The following is a 19,603-nucleotide window of genomic DNA, read 5'->3' on the forward strand; positions in this document are numbered from 1 at the left end:
TTTTTTATAAAAAGTGAACAAAACTGTCTAGAAGAAAAGGATAGTTCTCCCACTCTGTCTCTTCTTGCCTTGTTTTGGCCTCTTCTTTCTCCTTCTCTCCTTCCTCACCCAGCATATCATCCATGGTTCTTAATTACTCAGCATATGTATATCAAAGAACCAGAAGGTAATGATATGAAGACACAATAATCAACAGAAATCAACCAATTTTTGAGGTTTTCAAATTACACAAGATTTCCTTAATTATTACTTCTATGCATGAATAAAAATTAAAATTAAATTAATAAAATTAATAAAAATTAAAACTAAGTTCAATTATGATGACTCTCAAAATAAGAACAAATATAGCCACAGGAAATGAAGTAGTCTTTGATAAATTGTATCCTCTGGTGTTTAATATCCTCTGGCATTAAATGGCAAATGTGATAACTGAGCCCTTTTTTTGAAAATCAGACCAACATTTCCATCTCTTCAGTCCTGTAGTATCTCACTTATTCATCATGGTGTTTAACAAAAAAAGGGGGGGGGGGGTAATAATTCTACAAATTATAAGCCAGGGAGCATAACCTCAATTTTTGACAAAAATCTAAAAAGAAATCTTAAAAAAGATAGTTATAAAACATCTAGAAAAAGAAGTTATCATCAAAAATGTCTTGCATTACTTCATAATGAATAGGCCATTCCCAGTCAATCGTTTTGTTTTGTGTGGTGTTATTTGACTAGGAGAATCCAGTTTCTATGGGTTATTCTTTCAAAAATCTAGTCCTAACATTAAAAAAGCAGTTCTATGTATATAATATATACACATGCATGCTTGTTAAATATATGTATATACATACATCTACATGTATATATTTGTGTATATACATATACACACATCTACATGTATATACATGTGTGCATACATGTATATGTGCATATATGTATTATATATGTAGACACACATATGGAGAGAGACAGAGAAAGGGAGTTTAAAATTAAAATGAAACAAATTATATGGAATAGGGAAAGATTTGTGATTTCATTTTCATTTTCTCTCTAATTTGATCTTTTAACACATATAATTAATTCAACATAATACTTTCTTTTGTTAAATTTATTTATTTTTAGTTTTTCACATTCATTTCCATAAGATTTTGAATTTTAAATTTTCTCCCACTCTCTTCTCTTCCCTCCCCAAGATAGTATGCAATCTGATATAGGTTCTACATATACATTTATGTTAAATATATTTCCACAGTAGTCCTGTTCTGAAGAAGAATTAGAATCAATGGGAGGAACTACAAGAAAGAAGAAGCAAATAAAAACAACAACAATAACAAAAGAGAGAAAATAGTAGACTTCCATCTGCATTTGGAATCCAAAGTTCTTTCTCGGGATATGGATAACATTTTCCATCATAAATCTTTTGGAGTTGTCTTAGATCCTTGCATTGCTGAGAAAAGCCAACTCTATCAAAGTCATCACACAATGTGCTTTTTACTATGTAGAGTGTTCTCTAAATTTTGCTCTTTTCACTAAGCATCAGTTCATATATGTCTTTCCAAGTTTTTCTTGAGTATTGTATTTAAAAATAAAATATATCCTGCTCTGTTCTTTTAATCAGAAATGTTTGAAAATGCTCTATTTCATTGAATGTCCATTTTCCCCTGAAGGATTATACTCGGTTCTGCTGGATAGGTGTTTCTTGATTGTAATTCTCACTCCTTTGCTCTCTGGAATACTATATCCCAAGTCCTCCAATCCTTTACTATAGAAGTTCCTCAATTTTGTGTTATTCTGACTGTGGCTACATAATACTTGTCTTTTTTTTCCTCTTTAGCCACTTGTCATATTTCTTCTTTTTCCCGGGAGCTCTGGGATATGTATAACATTGTTGGGAGTTTTTATTTTGGTATCTCTTTTAGGAAGTGACTGGTAGATTCTTTCAATTTCTATTTTACCTTCTGGTTCTAGAATACCAGGGTCATTTTACTTGATTATTTCTTGAGAGATGATGTCTTGGCTCTTGTTTTCATCATGTCTTTCAGTTAGTCTTATAAAACTCTTAAATTATCTTTCCTGGATCTTTTTTCTAGGTCAGTTGTTTTTCCAATGAGATCCTTCACATTGTCTTTTTCTTCATTCTTTTGGTTGTATTTTGTTGTTTTTTGATGTCTCAAAGTCACTAGCTTCCACTTGCTCAATTTTAATTTTTAAGGAGTTATTTTTTTCAGTGAGATTTTGTGCATTTTTCTATTTGACCAATCTGCTTTTTAAGGAGTTCTTCCAGTGAATTTTTGTACATTTTTTCTCTGCTTTTCATGACATTCCTCTCCTTATTGAATTTTTGTGTCTCTTTTACCATTTGGCCTATTCTGTTTTAACAGGTGTTATTTTATTCAGTATTTTTGTACCTACTTTTTCATGGTTTTCTTATATCACTCTCATTACTCTTCCAAATTTTTCCCCTTCCTTTCTTGATTTTTAAAATCCTTTGCAAGCTCTTCCATGATCTTAAACCAATTCACATTTTCCTCTGAGGTTTTTGATGTAGGCATTTTCAGTTTGTTGTCTTCTTGTGAGTATGGGTTTTGATATTCCTTGTCACAATAGTATCTTTCTATGGTCAGATTTTTTTCTCAGTTTTCCAGTCCATTTCCTGACTTTTATTTCTTTGTTAAAGTAGGACTCTGCTTCCCAAGAGAAGGGGGATCTATCCCAAGCTTCAGGGATTTTGTGCAACTATTTTCAGAGATACTTCTAGGGACCTGTAGTTTTTCAGTTCTTCCCAGGTGGTATGATCTAAGGAGAGATGTGTTTACTACTCTCCTGACCTGTGCTCTTGTTTGCAAGTGACCATAAGTACTGTTTTGTACCCTGGAACTGTGATGAGGGTCCCCACTCCACTAAGGTCACAAACTCTGATGTGCTAGTACTAATCCTTGCCCTGGGAATGCCACCCAAGACTGTGACCTAGATCCAAGTATGGGCAAAACAAGAGTCACGCACCCAGGGCCAGAAAAAAAGACCCCTATAATCTCCTTCCAGTTAGATCTTAATATCTATTTGCTGAGAGATCCCAAAACAACTTCTGTAGTTGCTGACTCAGTGACTCTCAAGACCTGATCCTGGTTTTCTAGGGCTGCTCTATGCTAGCATGCCCTACACTGTACTGTGCTACACTATCAGCTGTGTGGAACAGATCTTTCCTGCTGACCTTCTAAGTTGTCTTGGGTTAGAAAATTGTTTCACCCTGTCATTTTGTGGTCCTGTGTCACCTGAATTTGTCTTGAAGAATTATTTAAAGTTGTTTGGAGGGTCTTTAGGGAGAGTTCAGGTGTGTTCCTATCTTTTCTCCACCATCTTGGCTCTGCCTTCTTGTCTAACTATTTCATGAACATGTTACAGAAGCTTTTCTAGTTCAGATATGGGTCAAACTAGGAGTTGTCATTTCTGAGATATTTTGCAGAGTTTTATTCTTCCACTTAATTACATTTTTCATAACCCCAAAAGAGTCAATATTATTACTTTCAAAGCTTTTTTTTTTAAATACAAGTGTGAAAGTGTCATAGTCCTGACAATGATTAAAATGTCATTTTCTACAAGAAGGTATCCTGTGTTTTAAATGGTTAATTGACTGTTGTTGCCAAGTATTTGTTCTATGCATAGTCAGTAGCCAAGTGAGTTTAATATTGATAGTATACTCATGTTAGTATATCAGACAAAAAATACATTAAAATGTATTATTAGGAGCAGTAATCTGAGTGCATTTCAAATTTTAAATTACTATAGGAACACTAGTTATTAAGTTGCTGCTGTTGTTAATACGTTTACCTAATATAAAACGACATTTTAGCATTCCAACATATTTTTTCATGATTCGTAAAATCACATATGTTTGGAAAAATAGCTATGTTATATATCAGGCTTCCTATGGGTCCCCCAAAATGATGTTTATGGACTACAAAGTGTTTTGCCTATGGATATCAAAACATTTATTTTTCCCAAACCATGTTCCTGGTCACATATTCATTATATATAGCAAGTAGAAAATTGAACATTTAACTATAAATTTCACAAACTGTTACTTATATTTCAAAGGAGAAACTAGTTCATTCTTGGCACACTGGGGAATTGTCAATCAACAGCATCAAGATTCTGAACCACGAGATGCTAAATTCCTGAAGTAGGCTGTGTAATAAAAGAGAGAAGGCATTTGCATGATCTCACTAAATAATTGAGATGCCATTGTTTTCTAGAGATGTTTGGCTTCTTGGAACATACACACAGATAGATAGAAGATAGATAAAGATTTATATAGATAGACAGATATAGATAGATGCACACACATATATACACACAGAGGTAAAGATATAAATACAGATTTACAGCTAGATATATGATAGCTATAGATAGTTATAGACACACACATATGCACACAGAGATAGATATAGATGCATATATACATACATATACACATACGTACATACATACATAAAACATATTTGAAGGGGGGAAAGTGTAAGGGGACATACATTTATCATTTTCAATATTTATTTACTATTCTTCCCCAAACACAGTCTGGTTGCCAGTAAAATCAGATGTTTCCAATTGGAAACAAACTTGTTTTGCTTAAAATTATTAAATTTTACCATTGTCATTGGAAAATTTAAAAGATAGTAATCTTTTCTTTTAGAATGAGGAATTTTTTTTAAGTTTTCAACATTCACTTTTATAAGACTTTGAGTTCTAATTTTTTTTCATTCTTCCTCCCCTCCTGCTTGCATCTCCCCAAGAACAAAACAGTCTGATATAGGCCATATACATGGAATCATATTAAACATTTCCATATAAGTCATGTTATAAAAGAAGAATTCAAGTAAAAAGGAAAAACCACGAGAAAGAAAATAAAAAGAGATAATAGTATGCTTCAATCTACATTCAGACTCCATGGTTTCATTTTATTTTTTTCCCTCTGTGTGTGGATGGCATTTTCCATCTCGATTCTCTTGGAATTGTCTTAGATCGTTGTATTGCTGAGAAGATCTACGTTTATATCAAAGTTGGTCATTGCACCATGTTGTTGTTACTCTGTGCAATGTTCTCCTGGTTCTGCTCACTTCACTCAGCATCACTTCATGTACGTCTTTACTGGTTTTTCTGAAATCCTTCTGCTCATCAAGACATATAGAACAATAGCATTCCATTACACTCACATATCACAACTTGTTTGGCCATTCTCTAACTGATGGGCATGTATTCAATTTCCAGTTCTTTACCACCACAAAAAGAATGGCTATAAATATATTTGCACATGCAGGTCCTTTTTCCTTTTTCGTGATCTATTTGGGATATAGCCCTAGTAGTACTGCTGGGCCAAAAGGAATACACATTTTAATAGCCCTTTGGGTATAGTTCCAAATTGCTCTCCAGAAAGGTTGGATCAATTCATCACTCCACCAACCATGTATTAGTGTTTCAATTTTCCCACATCTCCAACATTGATCATTTTCCTTTTTGTCCCCTCATATTAGCCAGTCTTATAGGTTTGAAGTGGCACCTCAGAATTATTTAAATGTGCATTTCTTTAATCAATAGTGATTTAGAGCTTTATTCATATGACTATATATAGCTTTAGTTTCTTCATCTGAGAACTGCCTGCTCATATCCTTTGACCATTTATCTACTGGGAATTGCCTTATATTCTTACAAATTTGACTCAATTCCCTGTGTATTTTAGAAATCAAGTCTTTATCAGAGACACTGGTTGTTAAAATAATCTTATTATTTCATGGGAGAAAAACCTAATATTATATAAGGAAGGAAAAACACACCTGGCTCATAGCAAAATTTAGATCCTAGCTGTGGCCCTGTTACTGCATAACATTTTGACTTGGGCTAAATCATTTAATTTTTTTTCCTGATATTACAAAAAAAAAATAAATGAGGGATTTGAACTAAATGGCATCTAAATTCTCTCCTAACTCTAAAATTATGTAATTCTTTGATGAATTAAAAATTAAACAATTAATTTATTGATTTTCCCATGTGTCATGAAATAATTTAGTGAACTAAAGTTTCTTCACAAATTAGATGTCAGACTTGCAAACCTAACTGCAAAAACAGACTTTTCTTATTTGTTGAACCTCTATTATGTAGTCCATTACAGTGTCTGCTTTGTACTTCTACTGCTAGTTATCCTATGCCAATATTCTAGACTAAGATTTGTGGAAAACTTACTCTGTTTGGAAGCAAGATAATCCCAGTTTGGTAGTAATTTTAACTGTTCCAAGGCCTTTTTTATATTTAGCTAAAATCTGCTTACTTTTAACTTTAATCCATTGATAAAGATGGGAGGATTCAGAACAAGTTTAATCTCTATTTTGAATCACACCTAAATCTTCAAATATTTATTGATTCAGAATTCCCCTTCAGTGATGTAGGTAGCAATTCATCCAAGCCTGTCCATCTTGTGTGATTATTGTCTATGCCTTAACATAATTGGACAGTGAGCGGTCACCTGACATACTGGATGGCAGAAGTAGACAGTCTTCTACCCAAAAAAAAAAAATGGTTGGTTAAAGATTGACCAGAGGGGCGGCCAGGTGGCTCAGTGAGTAAGAGCACCGGCTCCAGTGTCGGGATGACCTGGGTCAAATCCGGGCTCAGATACTCAGCACCACACCCAGAAATAACTGGCCGTGTAACCTTGAGCAAGTTACTTAACCCCAATTGCTTAAAAAAAAAAAAAAGATTGAACAGAATGCTCTAGGGAGGTTTTTTGTATGTTTGTTGTTTGTTTTTTTCTGGAAGACTAAGTTCTGACTAGACCTAGTATGGCTCACTAAATGACAGAGGAAACAAAGATTTGATCTTCTGAGCATATTGATTTATTAGGCAATACATACTAATTGCCAGGGGACCAGGCCTCTTTCTCAACTTAGAGCTGGGCTCCAAATACAGAGAGAAACAGACTTTTATATATCACAAACAAATAATCGAAAAGAAACTATATAACATTAGATAATCTGATTTATCTTTGACTGAAAGATTAGGGGCTTTCCAAATTAGGGGGGGGAGAGCAAATAGGTGGGATTCCCTGAAGTAGAAAAAAAAGAGGTGTACCACTTCCCCAAAGAATCTGTAAACAATCAAAGGAACATGGAAACAAAAACTAATTGATCAATATGGGCCAGTTTTGAGGTAAGATATATGAGTTTCTTGAGATATACACTTGTGAAAGAAACTCTTTGCATTAGTCTTTGGATCTGACTGGGTTTCTGGTCAGCATAATCCAGGTCATTAGTTAAGTTTCTCTAAGGAGCAGTTCGAGGTGATCCAGCTTCTCGGCTACAGTAAAGTTTTCTCCCAATTCCCACAACTGAATAAACTTTTATTGTAAGACAAAATTTGGACTGGACTCATAACTGAATACATAGGGACTGAGCTACCTCCAGAATTGAGTCATAAGATGAAATCAGTGTGATTCCCTCTATTCCCACAATTAATCCCTTGCTGTTTTAATCTTTTAGTTCTCTCAATTTCCTCATCCTAGATAATGAGTGGGTCAAAGAATAAATCATAGAAAAAATCAATCATATCATTAAAGACAATAACAACTATGAGACAACATTCCAAAATTTGTGGGATGTTGCCAAAACATTACTTAGAAGAAAATGTATAGGGGACAGAGTCAAGATGGCAGAGTAGAAGCAGGTACTCCCCTTGGCTTCCAGCTTCCACCTTCCCCAATTCATATAAAAGAGGACTCTAAACAAACTTTGGAGCTACAGAACCCACAAAATGACACAGAGAAGCTAACCTCCCATTGAGGACAGCCCGGCAGGCTGGCAGGAATCGCCCAGCGCTGGGAGCCCAGTTCAGCCCCATCCTGAGGTTTTAGCCCCAGGGCAGGCCTGACCAGGTACCAGCTGGAGGGACTCCAGATTGGCAGCAGCTGCGGTCATTTCCAAACTTATCAACACATACATGTAAAGGACAAAGTGAGAGGTCAGTGCAGTATGGACTTTGGGACCCAGTAGTTGGGAGTGCCTGGGCTTTAGGGCGAGAAGCTGCTGAGGGCTGCAGTGTAGCCCCTACTGCCATGTGGCAGCTTCAGCTCCTGGCCTGCAGAGTGTAGGGGGACCAAGCACCAGTCTGAGGGTAATCGCTCTTGCTTTAACCTGCTTGGATCTGGATTGTGCTCTAGGGTGGAGGTCCTGGGGTGTATATCCAGCTTGCCAGAGCATGTGGAGGCTTTAGCAAGGGCTCCCAACTAATACCTCCAGCAGCTGAGAAAACCCCATCATTTGGGATGGAAGCTCCCCTGTCTGGTAGCAGAGTCCTACTGTGGCAAAAAGCCCAAAAGTCAAGTTATTGAGTGGCAATATTCCCAGGCAAAGGAAACAAAGCAAACAGAAGAACCCAACATTAGACTCCTATTTGGGGAACAAAAAGGATCAAAGCATGGACCAGGAGGAAGACAGTGAAATCAGAACTCCTGCACCAAAAACATCAAAGGAAAATATGAGCTGGTTACAGCCCATAGAGGACTGTAAGAAACAAATAAGAGAAGTGGAGAAAAAATTGGGAAGAGAAATGAGAATAATGCAAGAAAATTATGAAATGAGAGTCAACAGCCTGACTGAGAAAAATAACACCTTAAAAAACAGACTGACTCAAATGGCAAAAGAGGCTCAAAAAGGCGACGAGGAGAAGAATGCCTTAAAAAGCCAAATTTGCCAGATGGAAAAAGAATCTCAAAAGCTCAATGAGGAGAATTATTGCTTCAGAATTAGATTGGAGATAATGCAAGCTAATGACTTTATGAGAAATCAAGATACTATTAAACAGATCCAAACAATTGAAAGAATAGAAGGCAATGTGAAATATCTCATTGGAAAAACCACTGACCTGGAAAATAGATCCCGGAGAAAATAAATCCAATAAAAATTATTGGACTACTTGAAAGCCATGATCAAAGAAAGAATCTGGAAATCATCCTTCAAGAAATTCTCAAGGAAAACTGCCCTGATGTTTTAGAACCAGAGAGCAAAATGAGTTTGAAAGAATCCACTGATCACCTCTTGAAAAAGATCCCAAAAAGAAAACTCCTAGGAATATTACAGCCAGTTTCTGAAAATCCCAGATCAAGGAGAGGATATTACAAGCAGCCAAGAAGAAACAATTTGAATATTGTGGAAACACAATCAGGATAACCCAGCATCTGGCAGCTTCTACACTGAGGGATCAAAGGGCTTGGAATATGATATTCCGGAGGGCAAGGGAGCTGGGATTAAAACCAAGAATCACCTACCCAGCAAAACTAAGTATCATGTTTCAGGGGAAAATATGGTCATTCAGTGGAATAGAGGACTTACAAGCATTCTTGATGAAAAATCCACAGTTGAATACAAAATTTGACATTACGATATAAGAAGCAAGAGAGGCATGAGAAGGTAAACAGGGAAAAGAAACATAAGGAACTTATCAAAGTGAAACTATTAACATTCCTATATGGAAAAATGATAATTGTAACTGATGAAACTTTTCTCAGTATGAAGATAGTTGAAGGGAATATACATGTGTGTGTGTATTTATATATGTATATATGTCTATATCGGAGGGTATACGGGCATATGAATACATATGTGAATGTGTGTATATATGTTTACAGTAGACATAGATAGAGGGCACAGGACCAATTTAATAGGAAGGGATGATACGTAAAAGGTGAAATGAAGAGGTGAGAGAGGAATATAATGAGAGGATATGGGGACAGACAGAATGGGGTAAACTTTCTCATATAGAAGAGACAAGGGAAAATGGTTACAATGGAGGGGAAGAATAGGAAGGCAAAAGGGAATGGGTAGGGAGGGAATCAAATACACACTAAATAGGGTATCTCACCCTACAGGAGAGTAGAGGAGAAGGGGATGAGAAGGGAGATCATGGAATGGAGGGCAGGCTGGGGGGGAGGGAAGCTGGAAGCACCCACTTTTGAAAAAAGGATCAAAGTAGAGAATAGAACTAGTGTGAGGTGGGGTAGGAGCAGGGAAATATAGTCAGTCTTTTACAATATATCAACTATGTTAATGTTTCACGTAAGCTACACATGTACAACCTATACTGAACTGCTTATCTTTCCAGTAAGGGCGGGTGACAAGGGAGGATGCGAATGAATCTGGAATTCAAAGTTTTAATATCAAATGTTTAAATACATATATACTATTAATAATACTATTTTACATTTAATTGGGAAATAAGATATACAGGCACTGGGACATAGAGATCCACCATGCCCTACTGGAAAAGTCAAAGGGGGTATGAGAGAAGATATGGGAGAGAGCACATTGGAGGAGGGGATATACTGTGGGACTGCTAGTTTGGGGTGGTGGGTAGGGGAAAAACAGGGAGAAAATGTGTAACTCAAAATCTGGCAGAAATGAATGATGTTAATCAGAAGTTAATAAAGCATTTGAAAAATGAAAAAAAGAAAATGTATATCTCTTACTGTATACCTCAACAAAAGAGAAAAAGAACAGATCAATGAATTGGGCATGTAACTTAATAAAACTAGATGAAGAAAATAATTTTAAATTCTCAATTAAACCTTAAAATGGAAATCCTGAAAATAAAAAAAGATTAATAAAATTGAATGATAAAAATGAATAAAACTACCAGCTACTTTTATGAAACAAAAACAATACAAAATATAAACCATTGCTTAATTTTATTAAAAAAGAAGGAAAATTAAATTATCAGCATCAAAAATGAAAAAGGTACCACTAGTGAAGAAGAAATTAAAGCAATTATTAGTAGTTATTTTGCTCAGTAATTACATGCAATAAAACTGGAAATCTAAGTAAAATGAATGAATATTTGCAAAAAAAAATATGAATATCAGTATAAATAGAAGAGGAAATAGAGTACTTAACCCTCTGTTAGGAAAAAAAAAAACATGAACAAGACATCAATGAGTTCCCTAAGAAAAAAATTCCCTAGGAATTGTGGTAAATGATTGTAATAGAAAATAAAAATTGTGCTAGAAGAAATGATGAGCAGGATGATTTCAGGAAAAAAAAAAACTTGGAAACACTTACATGAACTGATGCAAAGTGAAGGAAGGAGAATTAGCAGGACACCATACAGGATAACTGCACTATAGTACAATGAAAAAAAAGTGAATAACTTAGCTATTCTCAGCAATATCATGATCCAAACAATTGTAAAGGAGTCATGATGTGACATTATATCTGTCTCCAGAAAAAGAACTGATGTCATCTGAATAGAGACCAAAGCATACTATTTTTCACTTTTTTTTTTGAAATTTTCTTACACAAAATGACTACTATCGGATGTTTTACATGATTACACATGCACAACCTATATCAAATTATTTACTCTCTCACAGAGGAGGGAGAAAAAAGAGGAGGGACAGAATTTTTAATTCAAAATTTAAAGAAAAAGAATGTCAACTTTTAAATGTAAAATGAGATATTATCTTTTATAACAATTTGTCTTTTTATTGAACACATTAACAAATTATGCCTTAACAGCACATTTCCAAAGGGGGTACAGGAGTTCCTTTCTCTGCTGTTTTTTGGTCTTCAGGCTTTCCTCGTGCTTATTAAGCCTCTGGACCATGGCACAGGTCTTCTTGGGCCAAAGGTCCAGGGGCTTGTATTTCTTGTCCTTATAGAATTTCCTGAGGTTCTCTTTCTGTGTCTGGTTGATTACAGTCAGAACTTGGGCAATAGTTTTTCAAACTACTTGGATCTTAGATAACTTGGATGCAGCTCCTCCAGTGACCTTTGCCACTCTCAATTGGGAAAGTTCCACCTTTAAATTATCTAACTGTTTGAGTAGCTATTCCTTCTTCTTCCCACGAAGAACCCTGGCCTTGATTTTTGCCATGATCACAGAAGAGACACACTGCCACCACCTCTGAGGGGAAAGAGTGAAATATTATTTTTTTAAAGGAAAAAATATTCCCCAGAAACAGATGGATTTTTAAGTGAATTCCACCAAACATTTAAGGAACAATTAATCTATACACACATACAGAGACACACACACACATACATATTTCAACTATTTGAAAGAATATGTAAGGAAGAGTCCTACCAAATTCCTTTAAGGACACAAATATCATTTTGACACCTAAACCAGAAAGAGCAGAAAAAGAGAAAGAAAACTATAGGTTAATTTCCTTAATGGATACCAATGAAAAAATTTTAAGTAAAATACTAACAAGCAAATTGCAGTCATTTATTACAAGGATTATACACCATGACCAGGTAATATTTAAATCAAGAGTAGAGTACTGGTTCAATATTAGGAAAACTATCAGCATTATTGACCATATCAATAACAAAAATAATAAAACATAATATGATAATATAAAAAAATTCAGAATAATCCTTTAACACAATAAAATATCAATTTCTATTAAAATGCACTAGAAAGCATAGGAAGAAATGGAGCATTTCTTCAAATAAGAAATAGCTATCTAAAACCAAGAGCAAGAATTATCTATAACAATAATAAACTTCAACTTTCCCCAATAAGATCAGGGGTGAAGCAAGGGTGTCAATTATCACCTCCAGAAATTCTAGCTATAGCAATAAGACAAGAAAAATAAATGGAAGGAAAAAAATAAGAAGTGAAGAAACAAAAGCATAACGTTTTATAGATGATAAAATGGCATACTTCGAGAACCATAGAGAATCAACTAAAAGATTAACTGAAACAATTAACAATTTTTGCAAAGTTGCAGAATATAAAATGAACCCATATAAGTCATCACTATTTCTATATACAACTAATGAAACCCAACAGGAAGAGCTGGAAAGAGAAATTCCACTTATACTCAGTATAGACAATACAAAATATTTAGAGTCTACTTTGCCAAGACATACACAGAAGCTATATGGACACAATTACAAAACACTTTGCACACAAATAAAGACAGATCTAAACAATTTGTGAAATAATAATTGTTCATGGGTAGACTGAGCCAATATAATAAAAATGATAACTCTGCCCAAATTAATTTACCTCTTCAGTGTCATACCAACCCAACTACCACTGAATTGTTTTATAGATCTAGGAAAAAAAAATAATCTGGAAGAACAAAAGCTCCAGAATATCAAGGGAACCAATAAAAATAAAAATGCGAAGGAAAGTGGCTTACCAATACCAGGTATAATTATTAAAATATATTATAAAGTGGCAATCATCAAAACAATCTGGTACTGGTTAAGATAATAAAGTAGTAGATAAATGGAATAGACTACATATATAATTTACAGTAGTAAATGAACCACCGCAGGCTGTTGTTGCTGTTGTTGTTAAGTCGTTTTGATCTTGTCCAACTCTTTGTGATCCCATTTATAGTTTCTTAGCAAAGATATTGGAATGGTTTGCCATTACTTTGCCAACTCATTTTATGGATGAAGAAACTGAGGAAAACAGGGTTAAGTGACTTGCTCAAGGTTACACAGCTTGTAAGTCTTTGAGGCTGGATTTAAACTCATTTCTTCCTGCTTCCAGGCATGGAGCTCTATCCACAGAGAAACCTTTCTTCCCACATTAATTTAGTGTTTAATCTAGTGATAAATCCAAAGATCCAAGCTTTTGGGTTAAGAACTTAACATTTGACAAAACTGCTAGGGAAACTGGAAAACAGTTTGGCAGGAAAAATAGGCAAAGACAAGCATCTCACACCATATACCAAGATAACGACAAAATGAATAAATGACATAAAGTATAATATCAGAAGTAAATTAGGGTAGCATGAAAAATTGTGCCTCTCAGATATATGGATAAGTGAAGTATTTATGACCAACTTTGAGATAGAGAGGATCATAGGAAGTAAAATGTTACTATTTATTATATGATATTAAGAATCTTTTGCACAAAATCAATGCAGCCAAAATGATAAGAAAATAGGAAACTGGGGGAAAAGTTTTAAAGCATGTTACTCAAAGGTCTCATTTTTCAAATATATAGGAAACAGTAAAATTAAAAAAGAAAAGCAAAATAAATTATTCCCCAGTTGATAAATGGTCAAAAGAAATTAATAGACACTATTCAGAATAAGAAATCAAAGCTATCAACAATCACATGAAGAAATGTTGTAAATCATTAGAAAAATACAAATTAAAACAACTTTGATGTACCCCCTTACAACCTATCAAATTGGCTAACTTAACAAAGAAAATGACAAATGCTAGAGAGTATGTGGAAAAATTGGCAAACATTCACTGTGAACTAATCCAATCGTTCTGGAAAACATTTTGAAACTATTTCCAAAGGTCTATAAAATTTGGTATACTCCTTGACCTAGAAATGTCACTACTAGGTCTGTTTCTCAAGGATATCAAAGAAAAGGGGGAAAAGGGCCGTTAGTACAAATAATGTTTCGAACAATGTTTCTTTTTGTGGTGGCAAAGAATCAGAAATTGAGGAGATGCCTATCAAATGAGAAATGACTGAACAAGTTGTTGTATAGGACCTTGATGGAATAATATTGTGCTATAAGAAATGACAAGCAGGATGGTTTCAGGGGGGAAAAATACTACCTGGGGAGACTTACATGAACTCATGCAAAGTGAAGGTAGCAGAGTTAAGAGAACATTGTACACAGTAACAGAAATATTTTAAGGATGATCAACTCAGCTACTCTGATCAAGACTGTTCCAAGGCAATGTTAAAAGATCTGTGATAAGAAAATCCTATTCACTACCACAGAGAAAACTAAGAAACACCAAGTACAAATTGAAACATACTTTTTGTTCAAACTTTCGTGTGTGTGTGTGTTTTCTTTTGCATCATGGCTAATATGGAAATGTTTTACATGACTTTACATACATAATTGATATTAAATACTTGTCTTCCCAAGGAGGGGGAAAGGGTATTAGGTAGGGAGAGTATTTGAAACTCATACTTTTAGAAAATGAATGTTAAAAGTTTTTTTGAACATATTTGGGAAATGTTTAATAAAATAAACATTATATAATTATATATATAGTATATAATTTATTTAAATTTATACCTTTTTAGTTTTTTTAGAGTGTATTTTAGCTTGCAAGCGTAACTTTTATTCATTAAGATGTATGGTATTATATAATTTATTCGCTTTTATCTTGTTTCAGTTTTATATCAAATGAGTGATTGAGGGCCTGGCCATTTAAGCTTTAGATCAGGCCCACCCTGCTCCGCCTGTTAGCAGCCCTCATGGAATAGACTTTAGCGCCTCCTTCTAGAAAGGCTTCCTGACATGTAATGGAAAGACCTTATTCCTTACCTCAATCAATGCATAGACTTTCTGACTATTTTTAGTTCTCTTACCATGTGAAGAACAGAAGTCTTTTGATTGATTGATGAGCAAGAAGTTGACATGAATTCAGCAGCCATCAATCCACCAAGGCACTTTCTCTTCATGACAGTATTTCTTGCCTTGACTGTAGCCAGGTAAGAAAAAGAAAACCCCTTGACTTTGATCACCTTGTGCCTTTTGAGAGCATTCTCAGTTCTGACTCACTTTTCAATTGTGATTGTGGTTTGTTTTTCCTTCTCAGAGAGGACCAGGACTTCAGGGAAATAATGACATGACTTGCAATTGATTTTGATTTGAGGGAGCGTGAGGTATGCAATGTCATAAGCCTCACTTTCTCCTCCAGAGACATCTGAGACCAGTGGCCAGATATCCATTAGGACAACTGGAGAAGGCCCAGGATGCAATAGGAGACCTTGGGCCTTTTAAGGTAAGGTCTTTTCAGGTTTTCACTTTGAGTGAGGCAATGCCCATTCAGTGAATAAACCTCTTTAAGAAGTGAGTCAAGGGATGGCCCCTTTAATTAAAAAAATACAAACAAACTTGAATGGGAATACCCTGAGGGCTGCTGGCCAAAAGAGAAACAGTTACAATTTACATTCACTCTGAGCCAAGAAGGCCCCAAAATAACCATTAAGTGGTGCTTGGGCAGTGACCTATTGTTGTTCAATCCAGGAGATCCAGAGTGATTTGGTTTTAGAGTTTAGTCTTTGAGAAAGAAATCTAGCTAGTAAACCCCAAGTCAACTAGGTAACTTTCTTTCATCAACCTTTCTCTTTATTTGGGCAGAACACCCTAAGGTAACAGGAGGGGAAGAGAAGGGAGAGGAAAGAAGGAGAGGGGAGGAAAAGCTGAATTGTCCAACTGGAACTTGCCAGTTGGGTCCGCATTCAGGCAGCTCAGATCAGGACTTCTGACTCAGCAGTCAATTAAACGGCCTCTCTTACACATCATAAGGAAACTGGATATAACAGAATGCCTATGTATCTGTGAATCAAGAAACAGGTCCTATTTATTACATGCTATCATACCTTTCTGGAAGCAGTCCTCCAAGAGCCACATGAATTGGAATCATGCAGACCGTATACTGCCTGTGCTATGAAAATGGCTCATTGGGCTGGCTCCAGATAGTTATTTTTGCTTTATACTTTTTCATTATCATGATTGTTTTGATTGAGAAGACAGAAGTAAAGCATTAATTAAGTAGTTAAATCTTAATACCTTATTCATTCTAAGTATTCTTACCCTTTTTATAACTGGAACCAAATAACTTTCTTTTTTTTGTAAAATTCAGTTCATGGTGGGCTTTAGAGTTCTTGCTAAACACATCTACTTGCCATTCCTCATTCATAGCTTTCCATCTTCTGTGTCTTTTCCTCTGTACACTCTATGCTTGGAATTATCTCCTTCCTCACTGTTGTCTCAGAACACATAAGGATTCATCTCATACACGACCTCCTACAGGAAGCCTGCCTACCTATTTACTTGCCTAACTTTCGCTAATAGCTAGGACCCTTGCCCATGAAATTTCTTTATATGTACTTTGTATATATTTTATATTTATTTATCTAGATTCAAGTTGTTTCCTAGAACATAAGTTCCTTGAAGGCAAAAGCCACTTTGTATTTGTATCACTAGAATCTGGCATATAGTGACATTAAACAAATAAATGATTTTTGAATGATTAAAGATAGTACCTTCAGCATTAGATCAATTAAGCATCTATCCTCTGTAAGCTTCCTTTTTTTCCATTACTTGTATATGGGAGAAATGTTTTTCCTTCATAATATCTCTCACATCCAATTCTTCCCCACTCAGAAAAAAAATATGTCTGATGTGTGTTATGGCTATGGGATTTAAAGATCTTCCATGCCCCTTAAATTTTCTGATGTATCAGGAAGAGGTGGGGCAAGGGAAGCAGAAGCACAGCTGGAGTACCTGCTGTGACTGTAAGTCTGGTGGCGGTGGCAGTGGTGACAGTGGTGGCAGCAGCAGTAGCATGGTAGGGGTAGTGGTGGCAGAGCAGAATTCCTTCCTTTCTTGAGCCAGACAGAGTTTCTGCTAAGGTTCCTTCTGAGGACTGCCAGGGACAGGAATTGCAGGGGAGGAGGGGGAGGGGGCCGGAGCTGCTGGGAGCAGGCTTCCTGGATGCTGAGCAGTTGCCATGAGTGGGGAGAGGAGGGCCTTTGCCTAACGTAGCCTGTTCTGCTTTGAAGGCTTGAGAATGTGGGTGTTTACTACATTAACTACATGTGCCAACTTCATCACTACTGTGATAGCTTTGACTTTCTGGTTTTTGGACTCAGTTTTCTGGTATTTTAATAAATGTTCTAGCTTTATTCCCCATGTAGAGGGCCTGGTATATTTTGTGATTAAAAACCATATTAGCATATTTATAGTTACCGTAGGCAATTTGAATATTGCATTGTCGATACATTTGGTGACAAGAGTGGGAACACAAAATATCAGGCCTTTATTTGCAAGCAGGGGGGGCTTTAGGAGGAGAAATGGCTATCTCAGGATGGGTAGATTTGTCTTATTCCTCTCTAGCCAGAGAATGGGCCAAAATCACAGGGCCCTGTGAAAACTGGGAACCAAGGATAAAAGAGGGAGAACCTGGAGATTTGGAAAGCTGTTTGCAAGGAATACCCATAGAACCAGGCAAAGAACTGGCAGGAGTGTACAGAAGAGGCTGGGTACTACTAGCAAGTAAGTTATCGCCTTATGTGTAAAAGTAGGGATAAGCTGCTGGAGGAAAGAGCTCGGATGGTTAGGGAGTCAGCTGGTTTGGTTGAGGATTCTTCTGTGTCACAGCATTCAGAAGAGCAAACTGGAGGGACTCAGGTGGTTCAGGAACAAGCTACTGTTCATGTAGCTAAAAGGAAGCAAAAAAACTAGCAGAAGGAATGTGCATGCAGCTTTTGTACAGGCTGGGCAGAGTTGCCCCAACAGCTTCTAGGAGAATGTGTGTGAGGAGAGTGGATCAAGGTTAGATGAGGACTCTTCTGATGTAGAAGTTCTCCCCATACAAAGAAGAAGACAGGAGAACCACCAAGGCCAAACAGAGTCCAGGGAGATAATTGAGGATTTCACTCAACAGGAGATTTCCAAAGAATGGGAGAGTCTTTAGTGTCTTGGATAGTAAGAATCATTGATGAAGGTGCCAGAGGAATAACACTGGACAGTAGGAATTGCTTAAAATTCATAAGTATCAGTCAGAATCCTTTTGTACACCAAGCTTTTAGGGATCACCATATGTGAGGAGGCCTCAACAGAACTAATGTTAGCTTTAGCTGCAAAGGGATGCAGAAAGCAATATCTTACTCTATGTGGCCTGGTGGAGACAGACCCTGGTACTTAGAGACTGTATGAGAAAGCTCATTTATATAATCATATATATAAGCATATTTATATGTACTTGTGTTGACACCTATTTAGGTGTACTAGTGGCTTGTTCTTATAAGAATGCAACCCAGAAAAAACACTTGTAAAACTCTATATCTCATAAGTCCATATTATGGAAACCCAATGCAGATTCAAAGTGACAATGGGTCATATTTCAAAGGTAATGCAATGAAGAGGTATTGTATACTAAATATAGAATGGATACATCATATCCCACATTATCCACAAGCATCTGGGTTAATTTAAAGAATGAATGGATTATTGAAAGAACAGTTAAGGAAGTTAAGTTCCAATAATTTGTATCAACATTGGAAGGATAATTGGTTCATGGCTTTACATAATTTGAATAATAGATGATTGGGAGGAAGTACACCTCTAGCCAGAATGATGACCCCAAATCTGCAAATTAGAAAACAACAAATACATAAGATCCCAAATATTGAATATTGGACTTTGAGGCAAGATGTCCCAGAACCATACCCAGGAACACCTGATTCGGTGGGGTATGATTTACATTGTTTAGAGGATTTTTGGTTGGACAGAAAAGAAATAAGAAAAATCTTCACATTTTCACAAGATATGCACAAGAATCCCTAAAAATCACTTTGGACAGATTTTACCCAAATCAGGATTAGTATCTCAAGGAATACATGCATTGGCTTGGAGTAATAGATTCTAATTATCAAGGAGAAAATGTTGTGACATTCCATAATTTAGGTGAAGGACCCATACAGATTCAGAAAAAAATGATAGGATAGTTCAAGTGATTATCGTTCCTTGTAAAACAATACCACTTGTAAAAACTGACCCTCCTTCCAAAATAAATGTCAGAGGAACTGAAGGATTTGGTTCTACTGATAGAATAAAATTGGGAGC

At 35.8% G+C, this 19,603-nt stretch overlaps 1 pseudogene; it reads right to left on the reverse strand.

The window, feature by feature from the left end:
- Nucleotides 1-11,481: 11,481 nt before the first annotated feature.
- On the reverse strand, nt 11,482-11,898 carry LOC138174752 (large ribosomal subunit protein uL29-like; annotated as a pseudogene).
- Between the last annotated feature and the right edge of the window lie 7,705 nt (nt 11,899-19,603).

This window comes from Petaurus breviceps, unplaced genomic scaffold, assembly GCF_028583685.1.
Source record: "Petaurus breviceps papuanus isolate PSGF00001 unplaced genomic scaffold, PetGlider_PUasm1.0 76, whole genome shotgun sequence".
Classification (NCBI taxonomy): domain Eukaryota; kingdom Metazoa; phylum Chordata; class Mammalia; order Diprotodontia; family Petauridae; genus Petaurus; species Petaurus breviceps.